The sequence below is a fragment of the Haplochromis burtoni genome, unplaced genomic scaffold, assembly GCF_018398535.1.
Source record: "Haplochromis burtoni strain Fernald_Lab_line unplaced genomic scaffold, NCSU_Asbu1 Contig_31, whole genome shotgun sequence".
Classification (NCBI taxonomy): Eukaryota; Metazoa; Chordata; class Actinopteri; order Cichliformes; family Cichlidae; genus Haplochromis; species Haplochromis burtoni.
In genome coordinates, this window is record NW_024582392.1 from 811338 (window position 1) to 829764 (window position 18427).

The 18427-nt window shown below is 40.8% G+C and overlaps 1 protein-coding gene across 1 annotated transcript in view; it reads left to right on the top strand.

Moving 5' to 3' along the window:
• The first annotated feature begins 5748 nt into the window (after nucleotides 1-5748).
• The window catches only part of pkig (protein kinase (cAMP-dependent, catalytic) inhibitor gamma), a 29337-nt gene continuing 16658 nt past the window's right edge, over nucleotides 5749-18427 (top strand). Inside the window, exon 1 of the mRNA XM_005918781.3 lies at nucleotides 5749-6084. The gene's annotated coding sequence lies outside the window, so the exon portion shown is untranslated. The remainder of the gene's footprint in view (nucleotides 6085-18427) is intronic.

The window sequence follows — 18427 nt, forward strand, 5'->3', positions numbered from 1 at the left end:
CATACATTGATGCATGTTCAGCCAATATTGATGACCTCTAAGAACTGATTATCGGTGGGGTTTATAATATTGGTTCACAACAGATTTTTCTTGCCATCCATCCATCTTTTCCTGCTTATCCGGGGCCGGGTCACGGGGGCAGCAGCTTAAGCAGAGAAGCCCAGACCTTCCTGTCCCCATCCACCTCCTCCAGCTTGTCCATGGGAACACCAAGGCATTTCCAGGCCAGCCAAGAGATATCTCTCCAGCGTGTCCTGGGTCTGCCCCGGGGCCTCCTCCCAGTAGGACATGCCCAGAACACCTCACCCAGGAGGCATCCTTGTCAGATGCCCGAACCACCTCAACTGGCTCCTTTCGATGTGGAGCAGCAGCGGCTCTACTCTGAGCCCCTCCCGGATGGCTGAACTTCTCACCCTATCTCTAAGGGAGACGCCAGCCACCCTTCGGAGGAAGCTCATTTCTGCCACTTGTATCTGCGATCTTGTTCTTTCGGTCACTACCCACAGCTCGTGACCATAGGTGAGGGTAGGGACGTAGATCAACCGGTAAATTGAGAGCTTCACTTTTACACTCAGCTCTCTCTTCACCACAACAGACCGGTACAGCATCTGCATCACTGCAGCCGCAGCACCAATCCGTCTGTCGATCTCTCGCTCCCTTCTCCCATCACTTGTGAACAAACCCCCAAGACACATAATCTCCTCCACTTGGGGCACGAACTCGTCCCTGACCTGGAGTTCGGCACTCCATCCTTTTCTGGCTGAGGACCATTGCCTCAGATTTGGAGCTGCTGATTCTCATTCCCGCCTCTTCACACTCGGCTGCGAATCGTTCCAGTGCAAGCTGGAGGCCATCACCCGATGAAGCCAACAGAACCGCATCATCTGCAAAAAGCAGAGATGATGATACCACCCAGGTGAAAACCCTCCGCCACTTGGCTATGCCTAGAAATTCTGTCCATAAAAATTATGAATAGAATCGGTGACAAAGGGCAGCCCTGGCGAAGCCCATCACCCACTGGGAATGACTTATTGCCGGCTAGGCGAACCAAGCTCTTGCAACGGTTGTATAAGGATCAGTGTTCCTTGCCATTTCTCTAAAATCCTATTTTAAGATCGGGGACCAAATCCACAGTCCTCCTTTTGTGTTTAGTTAGGGTGGTGCAGTGGTCAGCACTGTTTCACATTGGCAAAAGACTCTCCAGGTTCAAACCTTGTTTAATATTAAGGGGTTTAATATTCTCCCTGTGCATGTATTGCCAAAGTCAGTTGGAGCAATCTCCAACCCTCTCTGCAACCCTGCAACTCCTGTGAATTTGAAATGCAGTAAAGAAAGTGGTTGGATTGATACATTTAGTTGACAATTATAGGTTGTCTTCCAATGTTTCTCTCTTTAATTCACATTCCACATGGAGATATCCTCACATATGAACTTAAAAGCTTCAGGAGTCTTAGGCTGGGATGCTTTCTACAGTATTGAAATGGTCTGCTTCAGGTTTGTTCGCAGTACTAGAAATACTATTTGATTTCAGCGAGCGTGCTGCCAGGTTAGAGCGTGCAGGCGGCAGCACACATGATGCCCACTCACAATTTTATCTGCATTATTCACACATTGCTGCAATCTGACATCACTTTTTGTACCAGGGAACTGGCAGTTTAAAGACCAGCCAGTTTGCTATTAGCGTGCATCACACACAGTCTTAAGTCCCAGAAAAGCCCCACGCTGCAATGCATGTTTGAAAATGGCTTTTTTGATATTGGACCTTCACTGTTGAGTAGCACAGAAACGCTGCCTGGGGAGAAAAACGCTGTAACTCTTGAAGTCATCCTCTTATTTGGATGATTGAGCAATGAAGGCTCGTAGCCTTTCTGCATCATATGAACACTGTGGATTTTGTCCTCAATCTTTGATAGCAGGCTCCCTACAGCAAGGGAAAAACTGCTTTCAGTGTACACGTTTTTACCAGTTTAACAGCATTTAGGTTTCTGCGTGCGCTACCATCTAGTACATTGCCTTAAATGATGTTGGATTTGGTTGACAATTTTGTGTGCACCAAAACTCATATTTGTTCTCATCAGGACTCGTCTTACATAAGAGTGGCTATACTTCATCGCTATAAAGGACAAGAGAAAGGACAATGTCATAGATTTACCCAAAAAAGATTTAGCCAAATATGTAACTCAGAGTATTTCAGAGCCTTTGTTTAGCTGATGGTTACGTTTCCTGGCTTGACTCTTCTAAGAGGATTATCTTTTAAGTTCAGATAATCTGCCTTATGTTTTATTTTTTTGAAACCCGTTTGCCTGTGTTTCATCACACAGTCTTAACACAGGGCCGTTCCTGATCACAGGGGTCACACGGGGAAATATAGAACATTGAGGCCTGACTTTACAGACCTCCAGTTTGCCAAATTGTACACCAGGCCATGTACAGAAATGTGCAATAATGTTGCATCTGTTTTCTTGCGGTAAAGCTAACTTGCTTTTGTTCAGTCTTTTGTATTTTTATTTTAAGCATGTCTGACTATAAGCTGTGTTGTGTTGCAGGATATTTGTTGTTGTGAAGACAGTAAAGGAAAAGCCAAACAGAGAACATGCTATTTGTGTCTTGTTTGTTATGTGGATGCTGTTGTTGGCATGCTGCAGGCTCTAGGGAAGTTGCGGGTATTTTCACAACATAATTGCATCTGTCTTGAGCTGAGTTTCCCATATTGGATTCATGGGTCTCCGAAGACGCCACAAAAGCAGCGCTGGGAGAAGCATTCTGATCTTTTGCTTCGGTGCACTAACTTTAGGACAGTGAAGTACTCCATTGCTTGTAATCAGAAAAGAACATACAAAGTACTAATTTTTCTTCTCAGATTGCCATTACATTTATATTTTTGGAAAACTCTTAGCATTTGAGAATCATTTTGAAGTTTCCATTCGTCTAAGTACATTTTTATCAAGTTGTCACATGATTTGTGCCAGACTGCTGGTCTTTCAGTCTAATCTGTCATTCAGGTGAGTACTAGAGTACCTGTATCTGTCCAGTGTTTCGACCTCCACGACCATGATGTTGATGGGCTTCCTTCGGAAGTCAGCCAACATCTCTGACATTCAGATGGAGGAGGTGATTTCATCCGGACCATTCAACAAAGTTCCTTACCAGATTCCTGTGCTCTGATTTCCGCCCACCCTCAATACACCCAACCAATGCAGTGTTGTCAGAGTTATCTATCTGTTTCAGCATGCTGCACTTCCACAAGGCTGGTAAGCAAACTGAAGAGGATCGACACTGCATTGGCTCAGCTCAAAGTTGAAAATATTCAAATTTGGGTAAAGTTTACTATTAATTTTCTCTGAAACCTTACAGTTCATTGGGCTGTGAGCTGGAGGGGAAAGAGTGAGGGTAACCCAGAGTAAGAATCCAGTGAAATATTTGTGTCACCTCTTAAAGTTTGTTATAACATTAATAATATAGACAATATCAAAAATAGTAGTCAGAAAATATTTTTTAAAGTTATTATTATATACTTAAGTGTCGTGTAAGAACATCAATTCATTCATATATATATTTCTAATATTTCAAAATTCGAAGTGGATTGATTAGTAAAATAGTGACAAATGCCAGGATACAGAAGACTCGTGTTTCTAAGCCAGTCGGCACCCGTACCGTAATATGCGTAAGAACGGTGCAACAACGTTGTAGGTGCGGCTGGGGGTGCGGCTAGCTTGACTATGACTTCGCATATGAGGGCTCACTGAATTACTGCGAGAGATAGCTGAAGGATATTGACGACAGGCGGAGCAAAATGTTGTAGTCCAGCAGGGTTTATGTACACAGCACTGTTGCAAGAGTAATACTTCTAGAAACATACCACATCAATGAGTGGAAACTTACATCAAAGCACATTTGCACACTGTTTTTCAAACCAAAAAGGTTGAGATGTCAACCATATGGGCAGCAGCTGGGTCTAGATGGTCAGCAGTGAGTGAACTTTCAAAATAAAATACATATTACACATTTAAAATGGTACCTCAGAAGTAAACGCTACTTGTTCCTTACAGCAGCAAATGTAGTGCTATGAGTACATTTTTTGGACATCCTGTTTAGCGACAGTAGAGCAACACTGAGGATGAAGATGGCATTTAAATATGCTACTGTACCATAACTGGTTCTTAATTTTTTATTAGGTTAGTCTGGGATTTATAGATTTAGTTTATAGAATATGTATGTATTTTAGACAATAATGAAGTATATCTTTCAGTAAAAATTAAAATAACTTGTGGCTTGTGAGCCTGCTCGTTTGCTGCTGTACCTCTGCCATCTGGAACGAGAACACAGAACTCATTAATTTCTTTTCTCTTCTCTCTTTCATAAGATTTTAACTTTATTTTAACTCTGCACAACCCACACTGTTATTGTTGCTCTGCTGTTTCCATGACGCTGGTTAACTGAGTGAGACAGTTAAAGGGGCACTGCACTGATTTTGCATATCATGCTCAGTTTAGTCGTTGAGAGATGTGAAAGCAGTTGGAGCTTTCAAAGGTTACAAAAAATATTTGAAGGTATTGTTTTTTATTGATTGTTGCGGATGGAGCTTGAGTCACTTTCTGTTTTTAGGTTATTAAACTGCAGAGAAGTGTTGACTAAAAACAAAACTGAGAATCTGGCAATAGTTTGACAACACTTTAGTGCTGAAGATATATCCACACCCCACTGGTTAGAAAAAATATTTTAGTTTTGCACATCTTAAATTTATTTTTAGTTCATTCCAAAAGCTAAAATACTATTTTGTATAGCTTATCACTTGTGCTTTTATTTAATCCATTACACCGGACCCATGACTAGGTTGTAATGCACCATAGTAATATATTTTTCTGTTATAGTTTTGCATTAAAATAAGTATACTTAAACAATGTCATACATTATTTCTGACTACCTGGACAGGACAACAAGCAATACTTGAGAAATGAGTGGAGATTCAGTTTTGATGGCCGAGCAAGAGCTATTTTTAAATATCCAAATGATTAGGAGCGACTGTAAGAATACTAATTTTTCTTAAATGCCATTTTAGGTTATTAATTTTAAACATATTATAAAGAATTAATGAGGAAATTGCACAAATTTTGATCAGTTGGTCGAAAAACCAAAAAGAGTAGTAGCCTAAGGGCTGGGACCACACCTGCATCCTATTTTTCATTTATTTGCTTGGGTATGTGGCTCAGATGCAAAGGTTATATTAATACGCTGCAGCTGCATCATGGGGGAAGATGAAATTCAGTAATTTAACCGTCTGAGCCATTATGAAAGTGCAGTACTAAACTGGCCTGCAGAGTCATTTTAATTTTCTCGAACACCCAAAGTAGTGCCAGTTTATTAGGTGCTTAAAGGAAAACACATGTAATGCAGTGCACCGCTACCGCAGACTACATCACCCAAAACGATCAGATAAAAAAAAAAAATCAGCTGTCTCAACACCAAAAGCTGAAGCCGGGAATGTTTGTATGTCTACATGCACAATAACCTCTAGACAGTTTGCATCACTAATAATCCTTCCACGCAGTATTTACTTTAAGAAATAGCATGAAAAACATCTGGGGCTTTCCTAAATCTCATCCCATGAGGTGTCTGCTGGTTTGATGTGCAGCTAAATAAAGGTTCGGTGACATGAAAGCTAGAAGAACCCCCCCTTCCTTTTATAAAAAAAAAGAGAGAGAGACGTCTAATCCGTGGGTGTTTTATCTTCGGAGCGCAGTGTGGTTTTGGCTCCAGCCCACAGGAGGAGTGGGAGCCTCCACAGGCTCGCTGTGATTGGCTCAGACACGACTAACTCCATTTTGGAAAACAGCTGTTTGAAGACACAACCTTTTCCCCGTTGTTTGCCGACAGTACCCTGAGAAGAAGAAAAAATCACGCAGGTTTTCGCCACGCACTCTCTCTTCACCAGGGGTTGTGTTTTTTATACACACCATCCTGCTTCACTTTCGGCCCACTTCGGCGCGCTGCGTTTTTTGTCCGACTGCCAGGAAACTTAACAGGAGATCCATGGTGTTAGATTTCCATTGTAACAAGTGGATAGCAAGAGGAGACCCGACCAAGGTTAGTGGCGCTCTTTGTATTGGCGATGTTGCTCTTATGGCTGCTGCTTTAAAAATGTATTATTTATTGTTGGTTTGCGTGCGTAAAAAAACAAAACAAAGAACGTTCATGTTTGGAGTGACCAGCCGCAGGGAGCTGTGGAGTCACGAAGCGAGCCTTCTACATCATGTTAGGAAGGCATTTTCCAGCCAGCGCAGCGACCAGCGTTAGACAATACATCTTGATTTGCAGAGCTGTGCGTGTCCACTTTACACACACTGCATCCAAACGGTATACACACGAACGCCTACTTCTACAAGGGCTTATTTTGTGTTGAGTTATCTTGCGGTTGTTAAAGATTTTCACATTTTTGTCTCGACAGAATGAGGCATTCAAGTGTGTCTATTATTCTGGCCGCCTGCGTGCTTTACATGCATATGTGTGTGTGTGTGTGTGTGTGTGTGTACAGTTTAAAGGGCTGGCATTCACGTCCCTCCCACACATTAGCTGCTGCATTCAGTGTAGCTAATGACAGACAGGATTGCTGTTGAAAGCCTTCACCTCCTCGCTCATCAACTGGGCTATTTCTACTCTGTCAATGCACCCAGATCACCCACCTCCCAGATCAACTTCGTCATCTATTTCCTTACTCAATCGAATAACGTGGGAGCGTTGACAGGAGGTTGCTTGCAAATAACCTGGCTGCTGAGTGAATTAGAAAAATCCCAGTCCAGTTTTTCTCCTTTTTTAAAAAAATAGGAAAGAGAAAGCAGAGCTGCTTGGAGATGGTGCTCTCAAGCATCATCATCAGCATCCTGGTGGGGATCAGCTTGGGACCCCCCACTTTACAGTGTTGCTGGGCAAGTGCCAGTGTTACTGGGCATGGGCACTGGTGAAAATAAACACTGGCTTCTCGCCTGCCTGGGGTGGTTTGCTTCACTGTCTACTGCGTGACTTTAAGTAAAAGTGCTCCCCGAGCCCAGTGCACAGTAATCCAGGCATAATAATAAACCAGGGGTTGTGATTAAGTCAAAATAATACAGCACAACCAGTTGTTTTATTGTCAGAGCCCGAGTGGGTAAGCAGAGGAATGAGCTTAAACTGCAAAAGCAGTGTTTGGCCTGCACTGATTTGTCCCTTTTTTCCTCAGGGGAACTGTTGCATATCACTACTGCATTTTCCAATTTTTGGAGAGATCGAATAGTAAAATCATGCATTATTCCTGTTTTAATGGATTAATAGTCATAAGTAAAGGCAATCATACTACAAGATAATGCGAAGAGAACCAAAAAATCTTAACATTTCAGGTTGCAGCCAGAGAATGTTTTACAGACAATTTCAAACTATTTTATGTTGGGTAACGCTAGACACATACAAATAGTAATTATGAGATTTTTGCATTTAAGATGTTAATGTTCCTTAAAAATATCACGTCCCAAAGAACTGGGTCACCTCAAGAGGTTAAGATTAAATCCTGCACAGTCTGTAGAGACTGATGTCGCATGTGGTTTTCTTTGGATCAGCTCTCTGCTGCTTCTTCTCCTCCCTTTGTACCAGCTAACCATACATGGTCTGTTATCTATCAAAAACGCCAAGGGGGCTGGAGAACAGCCAGAACAGAGAGTGCAGTGATGCTAGGAAACCCTGCGCTACTGGAGAGACACACATGCCCTGCTGACCTTGGACAGAGCCCTGCAGAGCTCCTGCATTTCAATCAAATTTACACACAAAAAAGGCATGTAGAAGAAAAGGCAGACCACTTACCATTAGGATTACACGTCCTTGTAATTTGACTGTTAGAAAGACTTGTCCTGGGAGGCCTTTTAGTGGGTTACACATCTTCCAATTTGTGACACGGGCTTTTCGGAAAGCAGTTAAATCATGAGTAATCAGGTCAGGCCGGTGCAGTTATGATTGTCTGCAGTGCTGTATGGCCAGAGCTTTCAGAACCATTCTGCTCCTTTAAAATATGCCAGTAGATAGAAATCATATCTGCCTCTGCTGAGGGCTGCCAACTATAACATGATTAGCCTAAGAACATTTAGACTCCTATATCCCTGTGCTCAGCGCCTGATTAAGCACACATGGCATGGGGTGGGATGTGTGGCTGTTTCTATCACTCTTTCCTTTTCTGTCTGGACAGCTTTGTCGTATTCCACTTGTCCGAAGGTTAAACCTGTTTTCCTGAAGATTTTTTTTTTTTTTATTGTTAAGACATTATGTCTTTGTGGTGCTTTAAATGGAACTCTAAAGAAGTTACATTCAAGGCTTTCCTTTGCAGTAAGGACAGGACTTTGCTCCATTTAGCTAAAGCACGTAATCTATTCTGTGATTTGGTTCAAAACGTCTGCCAGATGTCAGCCCACTGCCCAGAACCCTTCCTAACACGTTTAAGATAACAGGGACCACAAAAGCAACAGCCTGTATCTGAGTCCATAGCAGTGACTCAGTGTTTTAATACTAAGTGAACACAGTGCTCTTGGTCTATTTTTGTATGCTTCCCCCTGTATGATCACGTGTTTTAATGTGTACATATTTTGTGGGGATTTGTCAGTTCAGCTGCGCTGACCTCGAACCACATTCTTTGCCCTGTGCACGGAGGCCATAAGTGACTCTGTTTATAGCTTCCTGGCTTCCCCATGAGGAGAAAATGAGTGCATCACTCTTTTGTGTCTTGTGTGACAAACAGGAAGATGCTTCTGCCGAAGATGTCTTTCTATTATTTTGTCCTTCCACATAATCAAAGCCAAATTTCTCCTTTTTCAAAAATTGAAATTGAATTAATCACAGACTGTACCTCATTTCTTGGGCCATGGGTTAATGATGTTTATGGACACAAATCCAGCATGTGCCATTTCCCACACACAAACTAGGATTTGTAGGAGAAGAGCGCTTCAGATCAACACCCACATGGTTCATTCAATGTCATTTTCCTTTCCCGTCACTGCTCTTTTCACATTGTCGTCTGTTGCCGAGCACTTCTGAAAGTCTTATCTTGCTGGCAGTGCTAAATGAAATCAGTAATTATCTTGCTAATGTTTAATAATGATGGTGGAGACAGTGCCGATGATGATTTACAGGTACATTTGATGACTCAAGCATAGATATGTTTTAAATAGCCACAGGGTGCATAATGGTCACATGTCATAAAAGCTGTTATGGTGATGTTGGAAAACCTTGCCAATGAAGCATGGGCATAACAAAGCTGTTCACTGATGGGTCTAATGATGCCTTTTCAGTCTCAGAGATGCAAGAGCTGGGGTGGTGGTGGATGGGGCATTAAGACCAACAGAAACAAATACCTTGTTTACACTTAGCAAAAAAAAAGCCAATTGGAACATAAGTGGAAAATCACAGGACTTTGCTTTTTAGCTTTGCTTCCAGTCATGCCTGTCATGTGTGTTCAGCTCACCACTGCGCTGAGATTTTCTTACTTCAGGGCCATTTCATCTAGAAGGTTTAAGGGCCAGTTATTATTGGTCTTTGTGCCAGTCATGTGACACATTTGTTTAGCAAGAGCTAGCAGACAAATGATTAAAGAACTAATATTTATGCCATGGCTGTTCCATTGGAGCACAAAGTCAACAGCGACTTGCAAAAGAGCAAAGGGCAAGATTAAAAAAAGGACGCCCACATCCTGCATTCATGACATATTTTTCCCTTTGCTTCCTTGTAGGGACACATTAGAGTTTCACTACAAAATAAATGCAGCCAAATGCACCTCTGGAAGGAGGAAGGAGCTTCAGATTACAACTTGTGTCTTTGGTTGTTTTCTTCTGTTTGGCACTGTCTTCTTTTGATCAAATCCCCAAACATGAATTTCAAAAGCAAAGATTTACATTATCGCCTTAAGTCTGCGGTGTCGAACATAGGCTTTCAAAAAGACTTGTGCTTTTGATGCATAATTCTTTCTCAAAACTCTGAAACAAATACAGGAATTTGCCTGGCGCTAAAAGCCTTAATTGGCATTATTAAAATTTGTTTTGCTTTCAATGTACAGGCAGACTTTCAGTTTGTACAAAGGAACTGTTTGAAACCTAGCTGTCAAAAAGTTCCTTATTTATCTGTCTGATACTTTAAGAGCTTCATAATTATTCATTAGGTGCCTCCTGCTTGTACAGTAATTTAAATATTAACATTTTTGCTCATTGAATTTGGTTTCAGTCAACTCCTGAGGGAAATCTCTGGTACTTCAGCGAAATGCTTTACAAATGTTCAGCAGCTGGCCCCTTAACACATCTGTCAGCTCTTTGGTGATGAGCAGTTGGTCTACTGTAGGTTTTTAGAGATTTTATTTTTTAACTGAAAATAGCTGTAGTTGCCCAGAAAGAGAATCGTGGGCGGGAACCAGAAATCGCTGTCAGTGACACCCCCCCTTCATAGTCATTGTTTTTACATTGCCATTTGATTTTTTTTTTTTTAATCTAAATGACAGCCACTTTAGGGCAATTAAAATATAATCTAAAAAGCAGTGCTCTATTCCAAAATCTGTTTTATCCTTTTCTATAAAACATTACTTCCTAATAGAGTCACAAGGCATGTTGCGTCTTAAAAAATGTAGTCAGACCATTTCTGACTAACAGAAGAACAGGAAGTGGATGCTTAAGAAATCACAACCACAAATGTACAAATCTTCTCACAGCATTGCCACCGTTTGATGGTGTCTCTGGACTGCGATGGAGGCTGTGTCCTTAAACAGCTTCACCAGCTTTACATGGCCTCGTTTTGCTGTTGGGCAAAAATGTCAATGATGAGTACTCGATGAGTACTCAACTGGCAGCTATTTTGCAGCATTATTTTTTTTTTAAAGAGGGTCAATGGATCTGTTTTGTTAAACCGGGTCACTGCTGAAATGTACAGTAACAGCTCTGAAAACAAACTGTCCACAGTGCAATCAAACCGCATCCAGTCAGAGTGTGTCATACTCAAGAAGCTATTGGTGAAGCAATGCTTACGTGTCTTGTGGTTTTTCATCCCAACTGAAAATTGACTCCAACAACTGAGTCCAAAGCCTTGTAAAGACTGGAAACCAGTGTGCTGGGGTAGCCTGCACCTGTGCGCCTCTGTCTACCTGATACATGGCTAGAGGAAATGGTTTGATACTGCATATCTGTTGCTATTAAAAGCCCCAAAGCTATTCCCTAATGTCTCTCAACTTCCAGACTAATGACATAGTTTGGCAGGGTCGCCTTTAAAACAACACATCTGTTTTTCAGCATTAAGCCTGTTGATTTAATGTAGCAAAGCTGAGTTACACCCTCTTACTTCAGCTATGTGGGCCTACAGCACAGCAGCATCACAGATAGGTCTGAGGTGTTAAATAAACACAGTTTTAATCTGGTTGGAAGGGGACTTTTTAATCAAACCTTATTATGTAAATGGATTCCCATCCACGTGAACTGATGTGGAAGTAAAATTGATGCGTCCCTTTTTTTGGCCCAGCAGGTCGGTGGAACGATGATTTGATGAGAAACCCCCTTAAATGTACTTTAATCATTTTAGATGGAGTGGCCTGTTTCAAATTCCATGTGATCGGAATAAAGTGCTGAAATCGTTGAACTGTTAAAATGGCGAGAAGGCAAAAATCCCCTAAAGTAAAAAGAACACCATGATCTTTGGATTTTGACAGGGAGTCAGAAGCTTGCTATCTGATTTATGCTTTTATTTGATCCACGTCAGTATTTCTAAGGCTTTGTTTGCTTTAAAATATTTTATTGTTTCTGAAAAGCTTTTCATCTGAGTCCCAGAGGAGAGGAAACAATGAGTAATGTTGATAAGAGGCTACTTGGAAAAACGTGGAAGGGAATAAAAATGGTGATCCATTAATTAATGAACCCCATTGCCAATTGTTTGTTAGAATAAAACCAAATAAGATTAATTGCTTAATACGTAGATTAATGGCCTGTCAAAAAGCGGTATATGAGGCCTGACTAGTGTCAAACCTTTACCGACAACTGTGCAAGACATTTTGTGCGACAGGTGGTCAGTACAAAAAAATAAGTAAAGTTACATTTGGCACACCTTTTAGTTCCTCTCATACTTACTGATCTCCTCCTGGGCTGCCTGCTGTAGTTCCCTTCTTTCTGTTTCTTTAATCTGTGCTTTAGAGGCATTGTGCTACATTTGGCAAATGCAAACTCAGTTGTTAATTAAGGGTTAATATATATTAAAATAAGGCAAAGAAAATTATATTAATAATAAAGGGACTGACACTTATCGCGGACGCTGTGCTGGACTTGCACTTGTGCTGTCTCTATAAATGCTGGGAATATATCAGTCAGGTGGTGTGCTAATTATCCAAACAAGTCCAGACATCATGCACAAACTGACTCCGTCATCTCTGGCTCCCCCTCCCTTTGCGGCGTGTCAGACACACACACACACACACACGCACACGCACACGCTGATGTGTTCTTTCACCTTGTTTGTACCTCTGAATAGTCCACACAGAGAAAGCTTTTCCTGCTGGAGTGCCCACGGCATCAAACACCTGGTTCACTTGGGCGCACACTGTGACTTAATGTATGTACTATGGTTTTGTCTGACACATTGTATTCTTGTGAGTCTGTAATTCAAAATTTTCTGACTACAGCCATAAACAGTGAAAATTATGAAAAATGCGTAAGAGTTACGGGAGTTATGGACATTCTGTATGCGTTGGCTCCAGAGGGATAGGTCGAGGACAAATGTTTCTGACATGTGAATATTTGCGTGGACTTATGATCACGTAATTCTCTCTGTTGTCAGACAAGCAACCTAACACGACATACAGTATTCGTATTTTAAATCGGACTAGCTTGCCTTTTTATAATTTAACAGAGGGCTTATGTTTGGCTGACTGTATTGGAATGTAATAGTATGTTTAATTTCATACAACCACTGTAATTGCCTGGCTTTCACCAATAAAAGCAGGAAGGAGGCGGAATGTTTTTTGTAACAGAGAAAATATTCTAAAATCTGTGCAAGTTTTTGCTGCAGAACATTATTACTGTGAGACCACCAACTGGTACAAGGGCCCTCTTGAAACAGTTGCTAGTTATTCTGTTACTGTTACTTTTTTTTCATGAAAGAAGCACATTTTGAGAGATTAAATTTGCTCATACAAGTTTCAGAATTGGTTAAAAAATTTGAAAAAAAGTAACTTTTTCACATTTAAAGAAAAAAAAAAAAGAGAAGCTTCATCATAAAGCCACTACTATACTTTATTACTGTGATATTTACTCTACAGTTTAAAAACCCTTTTCTTTGTTTTGCAGTCATTGTAATACAAGAAATTCCATCCATACACTTTTATAGATGTGCATCATACTTACATTGGTCAGTCTAATCTAAAGACCTACATGAAGCTCCTTTGTGAAGCTTTTAAGTTTATATTTTGATGTATGGTAATGGTGCCATGGCAAATTTTGAGGTTTAAAGCTGAAGTTGTTCCACTGCCGCATATTTTGCGCCACATCATATCACCTGTAGTAATACTGGTATATATTTTTACATGATGTAAAGTGTCATGGGTTTACCGTCCCATTGCGCACATGACACGATCCCTGGCATCTCTGAGAGCGATGGCCTCCATTGCATCAGCCTCTGATGATGACCAAGTACCTAAAAAGAGTGCTTCTACAACAACGTCAAACAATGCAAGAAAGCTGTTCCTGCTAACGGTGGAAACAACAAACTTGTTTTGGCACCCAGGCAAAAAAAAGATGATCAGACCACGAAGGCAGCTGAGAAATACAAGCAGCTAGTCATGTGTGGCCCAAAAATAAACAAATGGCTCAGCCAAGGATTGCTGGAGCACTCTCTAGTTACACTCCATATACCAGGAAGAGCAAACAGTGGGTTGAAATTACATGGTGGAAAAGGAGAACTTTAAGGAACTGCTTTAACCCCCCCCCAAAAACAACTCAACCCAAGATGCAATATCCTAAGAAGACAAAATTTTGACCCTTTTAATTTTATTATGTGACAGTATAGTGGAGGCTTATGAGTGTAGTGGCATACCTAACAAGCAAAAGATCCCCGGTTCAGTGCCAGGATGGGACACCAATCGCTTTGGGGGTTATGTCAGAAAAAGCATCCATTGTAAAAATCTGCTAAATCAGACAAGTGGAGCTACCCATGACGGCGAGCCCTTGTGAATAACAGAGCAGCCGAAAGTAGCTTTCATTGTGGAGGCTCCTGAATAGTTGGAAGGTTGTTACTTTAGTTATTGCAAGCACTTAAATTTATGTATAAAGACTGGCAATTGTAACTAAATTGCCTGAAAAAGACTTGGCCTGAGCCTCATAACAATCTCTCACACTGCTTGAATCCGCTACTGTGAATAATGCTGTAAGAGGGGGGAAAGGGAGCTCCTTGGTGTTTTGTTCTTATTTGATGTGTGATGTGTCACTGTATATAATGCTAAGTCACTACTTAAACGGTGTAATGCTGCTCCTGCTGCTGCTGACACATTGGGCCTATAGATTCACATTAAATGAAGTCTGTCATCAGTGACAGTCGCCCATTAGAAAAGGATGGAAAAAGCACGTAATTTTGTTTGCTGTAATTGATGCTGCTGCCCGCAAGCTGCCATCACCAATAAAATCTTCTTTTGTATTATTTTTTCTGTATTGTCGTAAATATAATTATCACAAATTTCCTTGAAATATTGAAATATTGTATTTCCTTAAAGTATTGTATATCACTTGCCCATATGTAACTCTATATAATGCAGTTAAAACTCTGTTATTATGATATCATACCCTGCGATTTCTGGACTCTGCTTTTTGGATGCCATGTGGGGTGGAGTGCTAAATTATAAGCTAGCACTAGCAAATTACATTCATAAACTTTACAGACGAATAAAGTACTGGAATTTCATTTACCAGAACTGAAGCACAACAAAAGGCACCAACACCACAAACACTGCTGAGAAGTTCAGTTTAGCGAACACAGGTGAGGCATCGATTGGCCGCATCTCCGTCTGTTAGGACATCTGTCAATAACTTCAGATTCCAGATGGATGGAAAAGAATTCACCCACCGTGTAGTGTTGTGAAGGGGAAAACTATACACCTGGACTATCTGTATTATCCATGAAGGCCAAAATGTTTTTGTACCAGGCTTTAAACGTTCTTTTTAATGTTGTAAAGTTTGGAATTTTAACAAACTTTGCTCAATTTTGAAGCCACCCTCAAGTGGCCATTAGAAAAACTGCAATTTTTGGCGTCTGTGTGTGTGTGTGTGTGTGTTGTGTGTGTGTGTGTGTGTGTGTGTGTGTGTGTGTGTGTGTGTGTGTGTGTGTGCGTGTGTGTCTGTGTGTGTGTGTCTGTGTGTGTGTGTGTGTGGTTACTGTTCTGCACACTGTAAAAACCAAAGCTTTTCTATATACCATCATGAATGATATGGAGTAAGGTGCAATGACTGCCTCTGCTCTTTCCTTTTTTTTGTATCGGCGTGTTTGCTCACGAGGAGGGTGACATATGTGCCTTTGTATCTCCGTCAACTCAGCAAATCGAATCACATGATGCTCACATCCTCCTAGACTTGTGGGAGAAAAGTGTGATGATGTAGCTGAGTGGAATTACTTGGCAAACCTCAGACGCAGCGGGGCTGTCGGGGCAGGTGAGAGGAGCGAATCGTTTTCTTCAAATTATTTCCAGTGCAGCATAAAGAGCAGCTGTGTTTGGTATAATCACATTTCTGGCTTTGGGACTGAAACGTGCCTGACTGTAAGTCATTTTCTGGTCTTTGTTATTTTATAAGAGAGAGGATTAGTGGGTTGAGGGAGTTGTGGGTAAAATCCCTCTAACAGGTGGTGCATTAGGAAGTAGCCAATATATTGGTATAGTAGCCATTTATTCTGCTACAAACTGGTCAAATGTGTGCAGCTCACGAGCAGGATGTACTGTGTGTCTCAAGTAATGAAAACATTGGAGCCTGTGAGGGATTCTGTTTTTATTTTTAAAAGCACAATAAACATGGATGCATTCCTTTTCTGCTTCTCTCATCCTCCCTTTTTTTTCCCCTTTCAATAACCTCATGGATTTTCTGTCCTCATCTGCTTTCCATTCTCACCTCATCCTCATCATTTTCCTCTCACCCCCCCTACCTTCATCACCACCTACTCTCCAGTCCCCTCACTTACCACTTGTCCTTGCATCGTCCTCCGCCGCACCGCCACCTCCTCCTCCTCCTCCTCCTCCTCCTCGTTAGCTCAAGGGTCTTATTCAGCCTCCAGTGTGTGTGCAGAGAGTCTGGGAAAAGACAGGGCATAAACAACACAGGCAAACAAACCACCTGCTTCCTGTTGAGGTCTCGTGTTGTTAAATGTGCGGACAGAAATAGAAATGGGCAACCTTGCAGCAGAATTAGAAAAGATGGAACGGACAGTGGGAGGAAAATCACAGACCTGCACAGCAGTTAAACACCACGCTTCCGTGCATACCCTCTGGATTCCAGAGAAAGAAGGCTCAATCACACCTGAGGACGTATGGTAATGGGGTGACAGGAACTAATTGGAGCTGAAGAAAGTAATTGATTAATTGACTGAGTTACAAAATTAATCTCCAGCTGAAGTGGCCCAAATTCAGTCTTCTTTGTGATTATACGTGAATCTTCCTCATACCGTACAACAAGAGCTGTCTTTGCTTCCACCCACACTAAATCTAATTTGTTTTGACCAAAAATATTTATTCATAAGTTATGTCAAATACAAACAAAGAAGAAAATCTTGTCATCTTAGAAGAAAGACACGAAGATTTTTGCCTTGATTTAACAGCTGTAATCATCATCAAAGCTGCTGCTCATTCATTTTCTGAAATTTGTTGATTTCCTAAGTGTTTCAGATTTCCAAACATTACATTAGCAAGCATTAAATTTGGTTAAATATTTCTTTTTCACGCAGATTTACAGCTTTTCCGTCTATTATTGTAAAAATGAATATTTCCAAAATTTCAAGGAACCCAAGCACATTGAGAGAAAAATGTCAGATCCTCACATTTAGGGAGATGAGAACGTCTGCTTGGATAAACAATTGTAACCGTGTAGTCCAAATATGTTATATTTATTTATTTAATTTTTTTCAGAAAAAGGTATTAAAATCAACGGTGCAGTTCATTATTTTATCACATGTTGTCATATTATTATCCTCTTGCTTAATAGATTAAAAAGTGATTAAAAAGAGAGGGACTTGACATTATCAAATTTTAAAAAACAACCAAACTGACTTATTGTTAAAAGGGAACTGTTCTACTAAGAATAGTACTATTAATCCTTATTTTTTACTACACCAGGCTTTTGTGCAGCTCCTGCACAAAAGCTGTTTTAGTTCCCTTCCCCCCCTTCGTTCAAGCCAACCTTCTTCTGATTGGCTGCTTGTCATACATGCAGGCACGTAGGTGGGGCTTCTGTGCTTACAGCCAAAACTGTGTGCTCCAGATGACCATATTAGGAATATATCTTTCTATGACATCATGCAGATCTAAGGGTGTAAAAAAAACTGTCTGAAACTGAACATTTAGAGCAGTCTGAAGCCTGAGCTTTTGGCTCACAATATTTACTTGTAAATATGCTTATTATAAATGTTTAATGTGAGCATCCACCCCTGTAACGGAATATAAACAGCATGTATTTCATTGGTTGGTTGACTGAACTGGAAAAACCCAATAATGTAACATTTCAGTGAACAGAAATATATACAAGGTGTGGGAACATGATATATTTAACACCAATTTTTAACACTAATTTTTTCTTTTCTTTTCTGTATTTATTTTTACAATATTTTAACTAAATATTCTTTTCAGCTAGTTTTTAGATGGTATAGCCGCACTAAGTCCTTAACAAATCAAATCCCCCACGGAGCTGCTTTATATAGTCATGAATTATTTTGCCTTGTTAACAAGGCGGTAACTGTTCACATGAGATAAATTTCAGGGAGCAGTCGTCTCTTTTATTTGCTTTGATTGTATTAGATGAGAGTGCTGCCTGTGTTTGCTTCTGATAGTCATTCATTATAAAATCGGTTTCTCCTGACAAATTCATTTTTGTGACAAAACTGCCCGTGAACAGTCTCGTGAAAGATGAGAATCTAAACGAACAGTTGCTGCAGCACTCTGAAACTGAGATGAGAGAATTTTTTTCCCCCTTGCTTAGAAAGGGGGCCATAATCATGGCCTCATTTTACAGTCCGGTTGAAGCACCTGCTCCTGACTCAGCTATGAATCATGGTTGGCTGATGGGAATCAGTCACACCCATCCTATTGACACACACCCACACACAAATACAAACCAGGGGAATCCCTATAGCCTGAGGCAGAAAATGCTGCTACAGCAGACTGTCTCATATATCTTGACACTTCTCTTTACTGCCTGTGAAATACTCA